The sequence below is a fragment of the Leptonychotes weddellii genome, chromosome 9, assembly GCF_054177405.1.
Source record: "Leptonychotes weddellii isolate Sample4059 chromosome 9, ASM5417740v2, whole genome shotgun sequence".
In the NCBI taxonomy this organism is placed as follows: Eukaryota; Metazoa; Chordata; class Mammalia; order Carnivora; family Phocidae; genus Leptonychotes; species Leptonychotes weddellii.
The window spans coordinates 3285367-3303526 of NC_138377.1; the positions used below are offsets into that span (position 1 = coordinate 3285367).

General features: G+C 35.4%; 1 long non-coding RNA gene, 8 other non-coding genes and 2 pseudogenes across 9 annotated transcripts; all 11 read right to left on the minus strand.

Annotated features, from left to right (window-relative positions):
• Positions 1-64: 64 nt before the first annotated feature.
• On the minus strand, positions 65-18154 carry LOC145723355 (uncharacterized). The gene is made up of 11 exons (XR_014148284.1): positions 16972-18154; positions 16397-16480; positions 13910-15503; positions 12777-12862; positions 12193-12276; positions 8768-8882; positions 7631-7715; positions 6668-6758; positions 5673-5749; positions 3846-4448; positions 65-2024 (listed from the first exon to the last, which is right to left on the minus strand). It is a non-coding gene; the product is annotated as an uncharacterized LOC145723355 (long non-coding RNA).
• Positions 4807-4888, minus strand: LOC115938056 (small nucleolar RNA SNORD113/SNORD114 family; annotated as a pseudogene).
• LOC115938049 (small nucleolar RNA SNORD113/SNORD114 family) lies at positions 6238-6313 on the minus strand. Its single transcript, XR_004073243.1, has one exon. It is a non-coding gene; the product is annotated as a small nucleolar RNA SNORD113/SNORD114 family (small nucleolar RNA).
• LOC115938027 (small nucleolar RNA SNORD113/SNORD114 family) lies at positions 7226-7300 on the minus strand. Its single transcript, XR_004073224.1, has one exon. It is a non-coding gene; the product is annotated as a small nucleolar RNA SNORD113/SNORD114 family (small nucleolar RNA).
• LOC115938021 (small nucleolar RNA SNORD113/SNORD114 family) lies at positions 8205-8276 on the minus strand. The gene has a single exon (XR_004073219.1). It is a non-coding gene; the product is annotated as a small nucleolar RNA SNORD113/SNORD114 family (small nucleolar RNA).
• Positions 11311-11385, minus strand: LOC115938040 (small nucleolar RNA SNORD113/SNORD114 family). Its single transcript, XR_004073234.1, has one exon. It is a non-coding gene; the product is annotated as a small nucleolar RNA SNORD113/SNORD114 family (small nucleolar RNA).
• Positions 13288-13356, minus strand: LOC115938034 (small nucleolar RNA SNORD113/SNORD114 family; annotated as a pseudogene).
• On the minus strand, positions 14485-14558 carry LOC115938057 (small nucleolar RNA SNORD113/SNORD114 family). The gene has a single exon (XR_004073249.1). It is a non-coding gene; the product is annotated as a small nucleolar RNA SNORD113/SNORD114 family (small nucleolar RNA).
• LOC115938051 (small nucleolar RNA SNORD113/SNORD114 family) lies at positions 15034-15105 on the minus strand. The gene has a single exon (XR_004073244.1). It is a non-coding gene; the product is annotated as a small nucleolar RNA SNORD113/SNORD114 family (small nucleolar RNA).
• On the minus strand, positions 15998-16069 carry LOC115938038 (small nucleolar RNA SNORD113/SNORD114 family). The gene has a single exon (XR_004073232.1). It is a non-coding gene; the product is annotated as a small nucleolar RNA SNORD113/SNORD114 family (small nucleolar RNA).
• Positions 17656-17727, minus strand: LOC115938039 (small nucleolar RNA SNORD113/SNORD114 family). The gene has a single exon (XR_004073233.1). It is a non-coding gene; the product is annotated as a small nucleolar RNA SNORD113/SNORD114 family (small nucleolar RNA).
• Positions 18155-18160: the final 6 nt, after the last annotated feature.

Sequence of the window (18160 nt, forward strand, 5' to 3'; positions counted from 1 at the left end):
TCGCCATTCTTCTGGGACAGGGAATCTGGGTATTAGTTGGGTATCATTTGGGAGTTTCCAAATAAGTACAGTTGAAACCATTCAATTACAGCTACTTTAGGTGATTTCTGAGGCTTCTATTCCCTCCCAAGTACCATAGTGTGGACATTCTAATAAACTCCTGCTAGACAAGGTTAATTCCCATAACAACTGTTACCCTTATCGAGCGGATGATGCTGAGACTGGAGGTCCAGAGGCACCTTAAGTCTAACCCAAAGTCCTACAACGACAACCAGAGGAACTCGGCTTGCTTGCACGGGCAAGGAGCTGGCCCACTGGCTGGAGGCATAAAAACAAGACCAGGTTATTTTCGACCTCCAGTCTTGGCAGACGCAAGGGCAGCTTTCGGGAAGACCCAGGACTTTGATTCCCCAATGGCAAGCCAACGTTGCCCAAGGATGGGCCAAGGTCCAGGGTAGTCAGAACTGCCAGTATCCTGTCTCACTGTCTGGCACTGAACCCTAGAAGCCAGACCCAAGGGAGAATCTGGACTTGCGTAGGAGGATGCCACAGACCATCTGACACACAGCACACTTCCCCACAGCACAGTTCCCAGACCATTCTGAGAAGGGCCATCCCGGTTCCACAAAAGCACATGTATTTTTAGTTCTTCATTAATTCATTCAGCAATAATTTACTGGGCGCCTCCTAGGCTCCAGAGAAGAATGTGACCCGGTTCCTGGCTCTCGGGGCACATCCATCTAGTGATGACATGTACACCAATGCCCATGATGGAGTAGCATGGGCGCTCCCGTGAAGCTGTTTACAACGTGCCGGCATTCCCAGCATGCCGTGAGGTTGGGGTGTGGCGAGCTCTCTCTGGAGCAGTCGGGGAAGGGATCCCAGTGTGAGCTCACTCATGCACTGCCTCACACATGGATCACTGACTGACTCACTCACTCCTTTCTTGACTCCCCCCTTTACTCATTCATTCAGTGAAGTTGTTCTTGGATTACATTCCCATCCACTGACTCATTGACTCACTCACTAATTCATTATTTTATTCACTCACTCTAATATCCACTCCATTCCTCCATCCACTTGCTAATGCATCCACTCATTAATTTGTCTCATTTGTGGACTTATTTATTTACACATTAGTTAAATTATTCAACTTTTTCCTTCTCTCATTGATTTATTAATTTCTTCACCCACTCAGTTGTTGGCTTATTACTTAATTCATTTGGTTACTTATTCACTCATTGATGCATACATTAACCCACGGTTCATTCATTCCCTCATTACCAGTTAATTTTCAATTCTCTAGTAATTCAGGAGCTCATTCGGGGATTCGCTTATTCATTCTCGCATCCATTTGTGCACTCATCCTTCACTTACTGGTCCTCCTTGAGCAACTACTCTTTCACTCATTCACTCACGGACTCATTCATTCATCACTCACTCATTATCCTTTTGACACTTTTACTTACACATGGTCTCATCCACGCATTAATTCATTAATTAATTCATCATGCATTTATGCACATATCCATTTACTCAACTCATTGTCAATTTATTAACACATTTGCATACTCCTTCACATTTTCATCAATAGATTTCCTTTTGTTTCCACAAAGACTCAGTCAATCATTACCTCACTGTGTCATTCAATCATTCTCTATTTCATTCATCATTTATTCCATTTCTCACTGAACAAAGATCTATAATCTTCTTAATCTGAGAGGGAGAGTAGTCTAAATCTATTTTTTGAATGGAGATCTGTTTTGTTTTGTTTTTTTCAGTTTTGAAAAATGAATTAAGCATGATCTTGTCAGGATAAATTCTTATCATTTGTCCATGAATGGTCTTCAATGATTTCAATTTATGATTGCATGAAGCCATTTATTCTTTTTAAACAATACAGTCATCATCCATGAATAAAAGGACGAAACCAAGAATAAAAACTTAATCTACTACTTACCCCAATCTATACTGTCCTTGGCCACATTGGTCACAGTCAGGATCTTCATCATTAAATATAATGACTGAAATGGCCAATGTGTGGCCATTCAGGGGTACAAAGCAGATGTAAAAAAGAATAAAATATACTCATCACTGGTTCATACTTGGCACTTACTCATTTAGTTAACCATTTGTTCAATTTTAATTTTTCCTTTCTTCATAAATCAAACATCTAGGAACCCACTGCAAACTAAGAGCAGAACACTGACCATTAAATACCTATGTCTAGCTGCTTCTTATGCTAAGTGGTAACAACCTTAATCTATATATTTTTTTATTTTTTTAAAGATTTTATTCATTTATCTGAGAGAGAGAGAATGAGAGAGAGCACATGGGAGTGGGGAGGGCCAGAGGGAGAAGCAGACTCCCTGCCGAGCAGGGAGCCCGATGCAGGACTCGATCCAGGGACTCCAGGATCATGACCTGAGCCGAAGGCAGTCGCTTAACCAACTGAGCCACCCAGGCACCCTATATATTTTTTTTCTTAATGGACCAAAATATATCAGAACTGAATTAGTAGTATTTCCTGTTTTGTAACATATCCTTTGAATTGGTCTTTTTCTTTCTTTTTTTAAAGATTTTATTTATTTACTTGAGAGAGAGTGAGTGAGAGAGAGCACACAAGCAGGGGGAGGGGCAGAGGGAGAAGCAGACTCCCCCCACTACGCAGGGAAACAATGCGGGGTTCAATCCCAGGGCCCTGGGATCATGACCTAAGCTGAAGGCAAACACTTAACCAACTGAGCCACCCAGGTGTCCCTAAATTGGTCTTTTTCTATTTCTATTTCTATTTTTCTTTACCTTTGAATATATTTGTTTATTGATGAATTCCTTTATTCACTAATAATATAAAATCAATATCCATGAACCCTTCTCAACTAGATTCTTAAACTTTCCTGAGATCATCGCCGCAAAGTCATAGAGTAGTTCTCTTTGTGCAATGGACCTCAGTGGTTCAAAAAAATGATTGATCATAATTTTCATTCAGATGCATTCCATTCACATCATCGGTCCAGGCCTGGCCCTTCTGCATTTAACTTTCAGATGTTACATTGAACCATTTTTTGGTGTTACAGTGACTAAGAATGAACCCACCATCCTATTCAACAACTAGAATACTGACCCCTGAAATGAGTAACAGCCTAGATCTTCATGAAGAGAGGAATGTTTAATCAGAGGGACTAAATAAATAATAAATGGGACAAACATAAAATGAGACTTGAAGTTTGGAAATGAATGAAAAAAGCTAGGTTTTTTACTTGTACTACATTTGTACCACATTTGATTAATTATAAACTGTGGTTTGTAACATATTTACATTATTGGTCTATGCATGACATTGTAAAAGTTATTTATATTTGTTTTATTTCCTTCCATTTTTTGTTTACATTTTCCATATATTTTTCTTTTATTTCAGTATAGCCAACACACCATGTTACATTAGTTTCAAGTGCATAACACAGTGATTGAACAACTCTTAGAGGGTACGATGCTAAGTAAAACAAGTTTAAGAAAGGCAAATAGCGTATGATTTCACTTATATGTAGAATCTAAAAAGCAAACCAAAAGAATAAACAAAAATCAGAGTCAGACCTATACATAGAGAGAAGATACTGATGGTCACCTAAAGTGCGGGGGTGGGATGGGTATAATGGGTGGAGGGGTGGGAGATACAGACCCCCAGTTATGGAATGAACAAGTCAAAGGAATAAAAGGCAGAGCATTGGGAATATGGTCAGTGGTATTGTAATAGTGTTGCATGGTAACAGATGGGAGCTTTTTTTTTTAACTGATACAATGAAAACCCACAAACTAACCACCAAACCAAGAACTTGGTTACTTACGTAGCATGATATGCTCCTTCCCACAGGGATAAGGCAAAGATCTTCATGATTGGAGAGTAATTTAATTAGCTACGGTGCATCCATCCTGCTGAATGTAAAGAGGATGTTGACAAACGAGATTTGGGGTTTAAATACTGAACATGAGGGAATCATGACAGAAATTTCTCATAAACAGTGATATATGCCATATTCTTACATCTGGCTCATGAATGGACCTCCATTTTATTAATTAATTTATTAAGTTATCCATCCATTTTAATAATATACTGAGCACCATTAAATAAACTACCCAACATAAGAACGAGGACTGCTGCAGACAATTGACTCTGGGTCCCATACCCTCAGAGCTAAAAGGATAGAATTTCTTTTATAAAAGGGTGTGTGTTGTGCTAAATCAGATTTATCATGAACCTTGGTTTGTGACACAATCTCATCATTGGTCCTTATGTGGACTTCTTTGAATATATTCCATACTTTTTAATCGTACAGACAACCGTGAATGCCCTCAACAAATAGCCCCAACAAAGGCAAGAATTGGGACTAGTACTCGCACTGAACCATAAAGGTCTTGATCATTATAGAATCAGCTCAAGTGTGTCCACTCTGCAGAGTAGAAAGTAGATGGGAAAATAAAGGGAGGGGAATGAATATGAATTCTTTTTTCAAATTTAATTTTTTAAAGTTTTTATTTAAATTCCAATTGGTTAGGGGCACCTGGGTGGCTCAGCTGATTAAGCATCTGCTTTGAGCTCAGGTCATGGGATCGAGCCCCATGTCGGGCTCCCTGCCCAACGGGAAGTCTGCTTCTCCCTCACCCTCTGCCTACCACACACCCTGCTTGTGCGCTTTCTCTTGCTCACTCTCTCTCCCTCAAATAAATGAAATCTTTTAAAAATTAATTAATTAAATTCCAATTGGTTACATATGGTGTAATATTAGTTTCAGGTGTACAATATAGTGATTTAACACTTCCATACAGATGTCCAGACACATATTATTCATCATTCTTAATTCATACACTACCAGTCACTGTCAATGGTCCAAGTTTCTGAATTCTTTTCATTTATATTTTGCCTATTGATTTATTCATTAATTTGCTACTTACTCATGAAGAAATATACATAAATCCAAAAAAACCCAGAATAAGAGCCTCAACATCCCTAATATTTATCTATAAAATCATTTCTCACAGACATTAGATCTGTTTCTTAAATTGGCCTCAGTGTTTCATGTATGGACATAGCAACATAATGTTTCATGTCAGTCCCATGTTTATTACTGGATCATGTTTGGCTCTTTTTGATTATATTTCCTACTTCTTTTTTTTTTATTATATAAAGATTTATTTATTTATTTTAGAGAGAGAGCATTTGCAGGTGAAGGGAGAGAGGGAGAGAATCTCAAGCAGATTCCCAGCTGAGCACAGAGACCAGTTCAGGGCTCAATCTCATGACCCAGAGATCATGACCTGAGCCAAAACCAAGAGTTGGACGCTTCACCAACTGAGCCCCTCAGGTGCCCCTATTTCCTACTTCTTTTTTAAACTTTTTTTTCTTAAAGATTTTTTATTTATTTGTCAGAGAGAGAGAGCAAGAGAGTGCAAGCACAAGCAGGAGGAGTGGCAGGCAGAGGGAGAAGCAGGCTCCTGACTGAGCAAGGAGCCTGATGCAGGACTCGATCCCAGGACTCTGGGATCACGACCTAAGCCTAAGGCAGGCGCTTAACCGACTGAGCTACCCAGGCGTCCCCCTACTTCCTACTTCTTAATAATGCATTCACCTCTCTTAAATTGCCCAAACCAAGACAAGAACTTTGACTATTACTCACACACTCTGGTCTCCATGCTCCTAAGACAGCCATTAAGGCCATGGCAGAATGCCAGAATTGGTGTGGCAGTGCCCATTCTGAGGAGTACAAGAGAAAGCAGAAAATAAAGTTTGAGATCTTCTATCCATTGGTCCTTTGTATTCCACCTTTCATTTACTCAGCCATTTAATATTTATTAATTGACTGTGGTATTTGCTTACTTTTCTCTTACTAAAACAAATGTTGAACTTCTCATTCATTGATTCAGAACAAAACATTGATTATTACTTACCAATGGCTATGTAATCCAAGGTAATACCTTTGGTCTACTTATTATGCATTCCAGATTATATTAATAACATTGTTCTCCTTATCACATCTTTTCACAATTTGGAATATGCCTCACTCCATTCATCTTTAATCATTTAAATATTTTTATTGATCCTTCCATTGACTCTTTGATATTAATATAATCATAATCTATGAGCCATAAAATTAGAAGCAAAAGATTCTTACGTATCTCTAACATTTATCTATAGGATTTTGTTTCAACAGAGGAATAGTCTAGATTTCTCTTGTATTAGTGTTGGACCTCAGAGTTCCAGACATGTAGTAGTCATCATCCATGACTCATACCGCCACCAGTGGTCATCATTGATCCAGACTTGGCCCTCATTTTAATTTGTGTCTATATGAATTTTATTAATTCATCAATAATAATAAAAGAACTACCTGAAGTCCTAAAACATGAGAGTAAGATCCTTAAATATCTCTAACATCTGTCTATAGAACTATTACTCATGGTAATACACCTTTTTCATTACTTTATTTCAAAGTTGCATGTAAGGATTAATCAAAACAATGCTTCACATCAACCCCATACTTATGCCGGGGCCACAGTTAACCTTCAAAATTATATTTCATATTTTTAAAATAATACAGTGAATGCCTTTAAAAAAAAAAAAAAAAAACAAGCAAACACTGAAACCAAGAGAACAACCTTGACTATTACTCACATTGATCTCCATGCTCCTAAAGCAGAGATGTAACCATGGAGCTCACGACCCTGGAGGATCTTCCATCAGCTCAAGGGTGTCCGTTCTGAGGCTTACAGAACAGAGGAGGAGATAAAGAAAGCTTGAGACATTATCAGCATCAGCTCTTGTATTCCACTTTTTATTTAGTCAGTCATCTAGGTAGTTATTTGGGATAACATTTTTACCTTCTCTTAAATAAACAGTGTAGGTCTTGCCACTGACACAGAACCTGAGCACTGACTATTGGTAATGCTGTCTGTATCATCCTTAATCAAAGAATATTTACTTCTTAGTGAATATCAGAGTTTTCAATATATATCAACAGCATTTTTTCTCTTACCATATATTTTTATAATTGGACAATGCTTAACCTTATTCATCTTTACCTATACATTTTCAATGTTCTTTCATTGGTCCAATTGTAATAATAGTTTGAATATACATGAACACAAAGACCAAAATGAAATCCTTGTATGTTTCTGACATCTGTTTATAGAATCATTTCAAAAAGAGAAAATGGACTAGATTTCTTTTGGGTTGGACCTCAGAGTTCCAGACACGTAGCATTCATCGTATATGACTCATACGCCACCAGCCGTCATCATTGATCCAAGATTAGTCCACTTTCTCTTCATTCATTTCTATGATATTTATTGATTAATTCATTAATTCAACTAATTATACTTTCAAACTCTATGACTCACAAAAACTGAGAAAGAGCCCTGATATCTCTAATTTGTATATAGAACAATTGTCATATCAATATATCTCTTTCATTAATATCTTCAGGTTTTTATATATGCACCCATTGATATAATGCTTCATATCTACCCTGTATTTACTATTAGGCTACATGTGGCCTTATTTGATTATATTTCAAAGCTTGTTACACATTGAATACTCTAAAAGAACACAAACCAAGATGAGAACGTTGTTACTCACTTTGGTCTCCATGCCTCTAACAAATACATGGAACCAGGAGCTCAAGACCATGAAAGATGCTGACATCAGCTCAAGTGTGCCCATTCTGAGGAGTACAGAGCAGAACAGATGATAAAAAAAAATTATGCCATCTCTCCACTGATCCTTGCCTTTCATCTTTAATTTAGACAGTCATTTGTGCAATCGTTAATTTCAAGTGTATTTATTTCATTTTCTCTTAAGAAAACAATTTTGAATTTGCCACTGACCCAAAACATAAACACTGTCTATAATTTATACTGTCTATACTCTCCCTAATCTAAGAAGTAACAGTCATATGCTGTTGAACTTCAGTGTTTTGAAAATATATCCACAGCATTTCTTGCCTGATCACGTATTTTTATAATTGGACAATGGTTCACTCCACTTATCTTTCTCTCTTTCTTTTTCTCTTTCTTTCTTTCAATTCACTTATCCAATTATAATAATGGAATGAAAAACCATGAGCACAAAGGCCAAAAAGATCTTTGTGTATTCCTGACCTCTGTATGTAGAATTGCTTTAAAAAAAGGGAATGGACTAGACTTCTCTTCTGTTGGACCTCAGAGTTCCAGACACGTATTCATCGTACATAACTCATACGCCACCAGTGGTCATCATCAATCCAGTATTGTCCCTCTTTTTCTTCATTCAATTCCATTTGTTTATTGATCATTAATTCATTAATAATAATCTGTAATCACTATAATTCATAAAAACCCAAGGAGAGTTTTTATGTCCTGAATCTGTATAGTGGACTTTCATTAATTAACCTCAGCTTTACATATATGTAATAATCAATGTAATGCACCATCTCATTCTCACATTTAGAGTGCCTGGGTGGCTCTGTTGGTTAAGCTACTGCCTTCGGCTCAAGTCATAATCCTGGAGTCCCAGGATCGAGTCCCGCATCAGGCTCCCTGCTCTGCAGGGAGTCTGCTTCTCCCTTGGACCCTCTCCCCTTTGTGCTCTCTCTCTCTCTCTCAAATAAATAAAATCTTTAAAAAAAATCAATCTCACATTTATCACAACTGTACAATTGGCCATCTTTTTAATAATACATTGAATACTCTTTAAAAAACCACCTAAACCAAGACAAACACTTTGACTACTACTCACATTGGTCTCCATGCTCCTAGCACACATATGCAACCATAGAGCTCGTGACCATGGAAAGTGTTAAATCAGCTCAACTGGGTCTGCTCTGAAGAATACAGAGCAGAACAGGTGATTACTAAAAAAACAAAACAAACAAACAAAAAATGCAGATCTTATCTCCATTGGTCCTTGATTTCTGCATTTCAGTTACTCATTGATATATTTATTAATTTTCCATAAATGTTTTTTTCTCTTAACAAAAGGAATAATCTCAAACTTGGATCTGATATAGAACAGTAAAATTGACTCTTACTAAACAGTGTCTACATGATCGTAAACCAAAGAGATAATATTCTTAATCCATTTATTTCTTAATAAGCATCAGTGTTTTCAATTTTTAGTAATATTTTTTGCCTGATCATCACATAGGTTTATAATTGAAAAACACTTCATCCTCTTCTTTATCTATTTATATTTGTTTGCTGGTTCTATCATCGATTCATTAGTAATAGTGAATCTAAATGTATGAATCTAAAATGAGAACATGATATCTATATATTCCTAACATGTGACTTCTGGATCATTTCAAACAGGAAATAGACTAGGTATTGTGTTGAACCCCACACGTATTACTCATCGACAACTCATACACCACCAATCATCATTACCTATCCATGCGAGACCCTCACTTTCTTCATGCGTTTTACATTTGTCCTCAATTAAATCATTAGTTCTTAGATATTAATAAAAGACACATTTATTCAAGAAAACATGAGCACAAAATCGCTGAATGTGCTCAATGCTGTTCTATAGAATCCATTCCCATATACTATATACGATGTATTTTCCTGTTTTGTTTTTTTTTTGATTCATCAACACAATGTTTCCTATTATATCTATTTTTGTGCCATGGATAACTTTTTTGTTCTGTTTAATACATTTTAACAATGCTGAGAATACTCTTAAACAAATGATTAATAAAGAACGTCTCAAACTCAACACGCAAAAAATAATCCAGTCAAAAAATGGGCAGAAGACATGAACGGACACTTCTCTGAAGAAGACATACAAATGGCTAACAGACACATGAAAAAATGTTCATCATCATTAGCCATCAGGGAAATTCAAATCAAAACCACAGTCAGATACCACCTTACACCAGTTAAAACAGCAAAAATTGACAGGGCAAGAAACAACAAATGTTGTAGAGGTTGTGAAGAAAGGGGAATCCTCTTACACTTTTGGTGGAAAGTGGCACAAGTTGGTACAGCCACTTTGGAAAGTTGGTACAGCCACTTTGGAAAACAGTGTGGAGGTACCTCAAAAAATTAAAAATAGAGCTACCCTATGACCCAGTAATTGCACTCCTGTGTATTTACCCCAAAAACACAGTAGTGAAAAGAAGGGCCATGTGCACCCCAATGTTCATAGCAGCAATGTCCGCAATAGCCAAACTGTGGAAAGAGCCGAGATGCCCTTCAACAGATGAATGAATAAAGAAGATGTGGTCCATATGTACAATGGAATATTACTCAGCCATCAGAAAGGATGAATACCCAACTTTTACATCAACATGGATGGGACTGGAGGAGATTATGCTAAGTGAAATAAGTCAAGCAGAGAAAGTCAATTATCATATGGTTTCACTTATTTGTGGAACATAAGGAATAGCATGGAGGACATTAGGAGAAGGAAGGGAAAAATGGGGGGGGGGAAATCAGAGAGGGAGACAAACCATGAGAGACTATGGACTCCAGGAAACAAACTGAGGGTTTTAGAGGGGAATGGGGTGGGGAATGGGTTAGATCGGTGATGGGTATTAAGGAGAGCACGTACTGCATGGAACACTGGGTGTTATATGAAAACAATGAATCGCGGATCACCACATCAAAAACTAATGATGTATTGTATGGTGACTAACATAACATAATAAAATAATATTTAAAAAAAACAAAAACAAAAACAAACAAATGATTAAAACCAAGCTAAGATCTTTGACTATTACTCACTTTGTTCTCTTTCCTGACACAGAGACTACATAATCTTAACTATGGCAAAAGCTAAAATCAGCTCAGTGCATCCATTCTGAAGAGTACCAAGAAGACACAATGATAAAAAAAAGAGAGAGAGACATTCTCCCCATTGACCCACAGTTTAAATCGATCACGTACATAGTCATTTAAGTGTTTATTAATGTACAGTGATATTTATTTTCCTCTCAGTACAATAAACATCAAACTCACAACTGACTCAGGGTGATACTGACTACTACCCGTCACCATCCATGTCACCCTTACTCAAAGATGTAATACACTTGGTCCATTTATTATCCATTCCAGTGAATATTAATATTCATTTTCCTGACTATATATTTTAGTAGTGAACAATGTTTCACCCTCTTCATGTTTATTCATTTATACATTTGCAAATTTATTCTTGCCATTGATTCTTTTATAATCATATTTTTAAAATTTAAGAACACAAAGACCAAGGAAAAGATCACTGTAGAATGCTGAAATCTATCTACAGTCTTAATATATGGTGAATGGATTAGTCTTTTTGTGTTGGACCTCAGGGTTCTAGATATGAGGTATTCATTGCATATGACTCAAAAGCCACCAGTTATCATCACTGGACCGTAATTGCCCATCTTCATCCTCATCTACATTTATTTATTAACTAATTAATAAGGAAATGCATGTAAATCACAAAAACACAAGAATAAGGTCCTTGATTATCCCATAACATCCACCTATAGAATCATTCACATAAAGACTAAATCTCTTTCATTTAACTGAACTCAATGTTTCATTTATGGACTAAACATGTAATGCCTCATATCAATCTGATATTAAATATCACTATGGTTGGCCTTCTTTGATTATATTCAATACTGTTTAATAATGCAGTGAATAATTTTCTTAAAAAACCAATCAAACTAAGTCAAGAACTTTGACTATTACTCACATTGTTCTCCATGTTCCTAACACAAAGATGCAACCATACAGTTTGTGACCTTGGAAGAATCCTTAAATCAGGTCAGGAGTGACCATTCTAAGAAGTATAGAGCATCACAGCAGATGATATCAAGATTGAGAAATTGTCTCCATTCTCCCTTGCTTTTTACCTTCATTTGGTTGGTCATTTATTATCCATTCCAGTGGATAGTAATATTCATTTTCCTGACTATATATTTTAGTAATGAAAAATGCTTCACCCTCTTCATCTTTATTCATTTATACATGTGCTAACTTATTCTGCTATTGATTCTTTCATAATTATATTTTTATAATTCATGAACACAAAGACCAAGAAAAAAATCACTGTATAATCCTGAAATATGCCTAGAGTATGACTTGAAATACGGGGAATAGACTAGATTCCTTTTGTATTGGCCCTCCGAGTCCCACACCCATATTATTCATTCAACTTTGACCATTACTTACTTTGGTCCCTCTCCATACAGTGGCACCATGACTATTTAATGAGGCAGAAGCTGAAATCAGTTCCAGCATCCATTCTGAAGAGTACTAAGCAGAAAATGTGACTAAAATGGTTGAGACTTTTTCTCCATTGATTCATAGTTTCCATTTTTCATTTGCATAGTCATCTGGACATTTAATAGTGGTAATATTTGTTTTTCTCTTAAATTAAATGTCAAAGTTTTAATAGACTCAATCAATACCTATTACTTACCACTATCATTCTCACTCAAGACATATATACTTGATCATTTTATTTTCCATTCCAATTATATTTCCTTATTATATATGTTAACAATAAAGTGTTTTACCCTCTTCAGATTTATCAATTTACATTCTATTTATCGTACCATTGATTTTTTTTTATTGAAGTACAGTTGACAAAAAAATTTCCTACAAAGATTAGTTAACTAATGCTTCATATTAACATCGTATTTTTTTAAGCATGTTTGGCCGATCACTGATCATATTTCACACTTTTTAATAATGCAGTGAAAACCTTTTTGTAAAACCACAAAACCAAGAAAAGAATTTTGACTGTTACTCACATTGTGCTCCATGCTCTTCACACATAGATGCAACCACAAAACTCATGGCTATGGTGGATTGCTTCAATCAGCTGAGGGTGACCATTCTAAGGAGGATAGACAGAGCAGATATAAAATGATTGAGATCTTATGTTCATTCATCCCTGTATTCCACCTTTCAATCAGTGAATGAATAATAATGACATCGTCCTTGACAGAAAACATGAATATTGACTATTACTTATGAATAACTATATCATCTTTAGTCAAAGAATAGATGCATATGTATCTTTCAAAATAGGTATTTGTTTTTAATATACAGTAAAAGTATTCCTTGCCTAACCACGTATTTTAATAACTGGACAAAGTTTCACTACCTTCATCTTTCTCTATATATTTATTATTTCATTGAACTAATTATAATAATAACAGAAATGCCTGAATGTAAAGGCCAAAAGAAGATCCTTATATATTCCTGACACATGTCTAAAAGATCACTTAAATGGGGGCAATGGACCAGAATCCATCTGTGTTGGACCTCAGAGTTCCAGACACATATTCATCGTGCACAACTCATACGCCACCAGTGGTCATCGATCCAATATTGTACCTATTTTCCTCATTTCTACAGCGCTTAGTGACTAATTTATTGATTCACTAATTATTCTAAAACCCAATTATCAAAAAAAATAGCAACCCTGAAATCCCTATTCTGTATATAGAATTATTTTCACATCAATATATCTCTCTCTTTAAATATCCTACATTTTGGGGCGCGTGGGTGGCTCAGTTGGTTGAGCGACTGCCTTTGGCTCAGGTCATGATCCTGGAGTCCCGGGATCGAGTCCAGCATCGGGCTCCCTGCTCAGCGGGGAGTCTGCTTCTCCCTCTGATCCTCCCCCCTCTCATGCTCTCTCTCTCTGTCTCATTCTCTCTCTCAAATAAATAAAATCTTTAAAAATAAATAAATAAATAAATAAATAAATAAATAAATAAATATCCTACATTTTTATGTTTCATGTCATTTCAATATTTGTCACTGGGCTACAGGTGACCATCTTTATTAAATATGGCACTTTTAAAAAAATACATGGAATACCATGAAAAAAAAAATCATTAAAACCCAGACGAAAACTTTGACTCTTATTACTCACACTGGTCTCTAAGCCACCAGGTTGTACTGCTTGAATCAGCTCAAGTGTGTCCATTCTGAGAAGGACAAAGCACAGGTGATGATTTAAAAAAAATGTTAAATTCTTATTCGCATTGATCCTTGATTTCCACATTTTTGCCCACTCATGTAGGAATTTATAAATTATTCCTCATGTAAATACTTTTATCATAACAAAATCAACAGCAGGAGACTTGAAACAGACATACAACAACAACAACAAAAAACTGACTCTTAATTATCTGGGCTAATACGATCCTTAGTCAAACAGATGACACTCTTCTTTTTTTTTTTTCAAATGACACTCTTGTTCCCTTTATTCCTTAATGAGTTTCAGTGTTTTCAATTGAACTAATAATAGCTCATACCTGTCCACAAATGTTCAGAGTTAAACAATGCCTTGCCCTTTCTTCTTTATTATTTGTATTTCTTTAATGGTCCTATAATTAGTCTATTAACAATAATAATCTAAATCTATAAACCCAATACCTACATTGGGTATATTCCTGACACCTTCTATAGGATTAAATAAACAGAATACACTATCTTGGTATTATGTTGCACCTCGTTATCCAGACACATAATATTCATTGTCCATGATTCATCCACCACCATTCATCACGAATGACTCATGATTAGGCCTCTTTCTTTTCATCCTCATAAAGAACTGTTTATGGCTTAACAAAATTAATAAATACACAAAATTAAAACTAAATAAATAGAAGATCCCTTAATATCCTTAATATCTCTTCCTACAATCTTTTCCAGAGACTAACTCTGTTTCAAAAATTGACCTCAAGGTTTACATTTATGGATTCATCAACTTAATGTTTGATATCAGTATGATATTTGACACTGGCATATTTTGCCTTCTTTGATTATATTTAATATTTGGAATAATACACTGAGTGCCCTTAAACAAACCACCTAAGCTCAAACACTGACATTACTCACACTGGTCTTTCCAATGTTCCTAACAACATAGATGCAACTGGACAGCACATGACCTTGAAAGATGCTTTAATCATCTCAAGTGGGTTCCTTCTGAGGAGTATAGATCAGAGCAGATGACAATTAAAAAAAAACAAACCTCACATTTCCTCTGTGTTGGACCTCAGCGGTCCAGACACATATCATTCATCCTGAGTGACTCCTACACCAACAGTTACCATTGATCCAAAGAAGACCAATTTCTCTTCATTCATTTCTGTATTGTTTATCGATTAACTCATTAATTCACTAATTATAATTCTAAACTCTACTATTAAAAATAAAACAAGGGCTTGAGCTCCCTAGTGTGTGACCAGAATCATTTCACAATATCTCTGCCATTAACTATCCTCAGTTTTTCATATATGTATTAATCAAAATAATACTTCATATTAATCCCGTAATTGTTACTAGGATACAGTTCACATTCTTTGATTATAGTTCATACTTTTTACTAATACAGTGAATATCCTTAAGCAAAATACCAGAATGAAGGTAAGAACTCTGATTATTACTCACACTGGCCTCCAAACTCCTGCAACAGAACTGCAGCCTTAGAGTTCATGATCAGGTCCAGTGTGTCTCTTCTGAGGAGTGCAAGGCAGAGCAGATGATAAAAAAGTGAGATATTCTCTCCAGTGATTGTTGCTTTTCACTTTTCATTTAGTAAAGCACTTAGGTAATCACTAACTTGGTACAAATATTGTTTTTCTATTAAGAAAACAAGTAACTTTGAAATTTACTACTAACCCAGAATCCGAACATTGTCCATGACTTATCCTATCCCTGGCATTCTTAGCCAAACATGCAAGAATCATGTACCATCTACTTCCAATGGAAGCCCAGTGTTTTCACAGGATCTGAACAGTATTTCTTGCATAATCACATATTTTTATAATTGGACAATACTTCACTCATTCATATCAATTTATATATTTATGTATAGATTCTCTCATTGATCCAATTATAATAATAGCATGAAAGTGCATGAACTATGAGACCAAAAACAAGATCTTTGTATATTCCTGGTATATGTCTAGAGGATACCTTCAAAAAATGGGAATAGACTAGATTTCTTCTGTTGGACCTCAGAGTTCCAGACACGTATTCATCATACACGACTCATACGCCACCAGTGGTCATCATCGATCCAATACCCTCTCTCTTTTCCTTCATTCATTTCTCTTTAATGATTAAATTAATTCACTACTAATAATTTCTAAACACTATGATTCACCAGAACCCAAGAAGAGTTATTGCATTCCTAATCTGTTACATAGATTATTCCCATATCAATGTGTCTCTTTCATTAATTATCCTCAGTTTTCCAAACGTGGATTAATTAATGTAATTTTCATATATCCCATATTTATCACTGAGATACATTGCCCTCTTTAAGTACATTTTGTACTTTTAAATACTACAGTGAATTACCTTTAAAAAACACTTAACCTAGAATAGAACATCAACTGTTACTCACCTTAATCTGCATCTTCTAATTACATAGAGGGAACCACAGAGCTCATGCCCGTGAAGGTATGAAATCAGACCAAGTGCATCCATTCTGAGGAGGACAGAGCAGAGCAAGTGATTTTAAAAAATGAGATTTAATTGCCATAGAGCCTTGCTTTTTATTTCATAGGCTCAGGATTTAGATATTTATTTTTTATCTTTATTTGTATAATATATATTTTATATATAAATAAAAATGTTATATATTATACATATATAAAATGTATATAAGTATATAATAGAATGTATAACTAAATACATAAAATATGTATATAAAATATTAAATATTTTAAAATATAGTTACAATATAATACAAATTTATAAAATATAATATATATAAATATGTAAATAAAATGAAATATATAAATATAAAATAAATAAAATGGATAAATAATGCTTCATATCAACCTAATAAATAACATTGGCAGATTTTATCTTCTTTGATAATATTTATAATAGTATTTTTGAATACTTTTGAATAATACAGTAAATAGCCTTAAACAAACCACTCAAGCCAAGACAAGAAATTTGACTATTACTCACGTGGTCGTCATGCTCCTAAAGCATAGATGCAACCAGAGGGCTCGTGAAGTTGGAAGAATATTACAGTCAGCTGGAGTGTGTCCATTCTGAGGCGTACAGAGCAGAGCAGATGATAAAAGAGGAGACATTATTCCATTTATCCTTGATTTACATCCTTCATTTAGTCAGGCATTTAGGCAATCATTATTTGAAGTCTATTTCATTTTTCTTTTTTTTTTTTTTAGATTTTATTTATTTATTTGACAGAGAGACACAGTGAGAGAACACAAGCAGGGGGAGTGGGAGAGGAAGCAGGGAGCCCAATGCGGGGCTCGATCCCAGGACCTTGGGATCATGACCTGAGCCGAAGGCAGACACTTAACGACTGAGCCACCCAGGCACCCCTATATCATTTTTGTCTTAAGAAAATGAACCTACTTTGAACTTTGCACTGACCCAGATCATAAACATTATCTATAATTTGTCCTCCAAAAAGGTTACATTCAGGTACCATTTATTTCTCTTTGGACTTCAGTGTTTTCAAAATATATTAATAGTATGTCTTGTCTCCCACATATTTTTTAAATTGGACATGGCTTCTACAATTCAGCTTTTTGAAAAACTTATTTCCACAGTGATATTTCAATGATCCAATTTTAACAAAGAATATAAATGTATGACGAGAAAGATCACATTTCTTTTGTGTTGGGCCTCAGATGTCCAGCCACGTATTCATCACATACGACTCATACGCCACCAGTGGTCATCATCGATCCAATACTGTCCTTTTATTTCATCATTCATTTCTATTTATTGATTAAAACATTAATTCATTAATAATAACTTTCTGAATGCTATGATAAACAAAACCCTAGAAGAGCCTTTGTATCCCTAACCTACACATAGATTATTCTTATATCAATGCATCTCTTTTATTGATTATCCTCAGTTTTCTACCCATGGATTAATCAATGTTTCATATATTCCATATTTATCACTGAGATACAGTTGCCTTTTTAAATTATATTTCACACTTTTTAATAATACAGTGAACTACCTTTAAAAAAACACATGGAGTGGGGCCTGAGCAGCTCAGTTGGTTAAGCATCTGACTCTTGATCTTGGCTTAGGTCTTGACCTCAGGGTTTTGAGTTCAAGCCCCATGTTGGTCTCCACACTGGGCGTGGAGCCCACTTAAAAAAAAACACAC